The sequence below is a fragment of the Sinocyclocheilus rhinocerous genome, unplaced genomic scaffold (genome assembly GCF_001515625.1).
Source record: "Sinocyclocheilus rhinocerous isolate Xijiao unplaced genomic scaffold, SAMN03320098_v1.1 scaffold1141, whole genome shotgun sequence".
Taxonomy (NCBI): Eukaryota; Metazoa; Chordata; class Actinopteri; order Cypriniformes; family Cyprinidae; genus Sinocyclocheilus; species Sinocyclocheilus rhinocerous.
The window spans coordinates 247688-249565 of NW_015653550.1; positions in this window are offsets into that span (position 1 = coordinate 247688).

The window sequence follows — 1878 nt, forward strand, 5'->3', positions numbered from 1 at the left end:
AAAACTCGCGTTTGAATCGTCAGTGGCAAATTCTTTAAATATGAAAACGTACTTAAAGGCTGTGAGTCGGACTGAGCGCCAGACTGTCCTTGGAAAGTTGGAATTTCCCCACTTTATAGAAACAGACACCGGCATTGTAGGCTACTCTGCCAGGAAACAGTCCTCGTCCTCCATAAAATGCGCTGCACACATCTATTGCATATCGCGCTACATATACATAAAACCATGTCTGCATTTGTGATCGGATAAACGACAAACAACAAGCGCTACTCTACACTGCTCAAAACTCGCCATGCCAAACAAACCTGCAAATATTATAATACATTTTAACTTTGGTTACAATTATTTATGATATAATGCATTGCTGCATACATTATGACTACTTGAAGCCTTTATGTATAATGCATTATAAAGGTAAAGTGTTACCAAAATATTTTTTGAATGGCTTGTCATGTGACACAGCATTGTTTTTTTGTTTCTTTGTTTGTTTCTTTTTTCTGACAAATAGCTTTTCACTGAAAACTATTTGCATCTGGTTAGTATACAATGTTATGAGGTTCCATTTGAGTTAGGAAGCTGCTTAGAAGGCAGCTGCCCATGCAGTCAGTAGACAGCTCACTAGGTTTTGGAACATAGCTATGATGGCCTGTCTCTCTCTCTCTCTCTGCTTTAAGGAAGGGTGTGCCATGCCTGGTGACTGTGTTTGATGGATGGGGCCATTATTGTCCTCTCTGCAGTGAGCTGTAATATCACATCTTAAGTGCATGGTCTGCCTGGACATCTCTATCTCACTGTGAACGCGTGCATCGGTATACATACAAGCAAAATGGCAGTTACATGATTCTGATCTCTCTTTAGACCACCATATTATACAACAATGATTCAGGAGGTTAGAGGAAGGTCAGGCATATATAGACTTGATCTCTTTTGACAAATGCACACTTCTGTAAATCCTAATAAATGCTGCCAAGAACCTACAGGCTATCTATATCCATAATGTTTTCCTCTTTATGCAGTTGCCCACAATGTGTCTAGGGCTTTGTCCATATTCTTCTTGCCAAATGTTGCATTTAATGGTGCAGGGACAAGGGCATCTGGGATATTTATGTATTTGTTGTTTCATGCATTCATTTGGAGGCAATCATGTTCCCAATATATTATTCTATTTCTCTACTAGCCCAAGTGTACAGCCTTACTCTAGCAAGGTGAAAGTCAAGGGTTTGAATCACACATCGTACTGATAAAATGTACACTTTGACGGCATTGTAAATGCTTCTAGCGACTTCCAAGCAAATACATATAAATATAATCAGATGAAGCCTCTTCTACTTATGAAGTGGATCTTATTCATAAAACAGGAGCGTTACGATTTTCTGAATAAATCTGTGTAAATTCAGAGTAATCGTTTTTAAAATAAACTGTTTAAGTAAAATCAGTTAAAGTAAACTGTTGCATTAGGGCAAATTACACAATGGTTTTACTACTCATTCATACATAAATGATTTTTGCTTGTGTTTCATTAATGTCATATTCAAATTATGACTAAAGCAGAAAACTTTCAAATTTAGCACTAGTCTATGTAAAATGGTTAGTTTTGGTAAAGGAAAAAAAAAAGTCATGAAACTGCTTCACTTTCTCTAGTTGAGTGGTTGGTGGGGCGAGAGAAAATAAAGAAAATAGAAAGCATAGTTGGAAGCATGTGATTGCGTTCTGCCTAATAAATGACATTAGAGTAACTTTAATAAACGAGGATGAGGCAATAAGGAAACCCGCTGAGAAATTAGCCTTTCATCTAGCGAACAGAATGAAGATTCTTGGCTGAGCGTAGCCCACAGCCACAGTTTAACCCTCTGGGGTCGAGGGTGTTTTGGGCCCTGG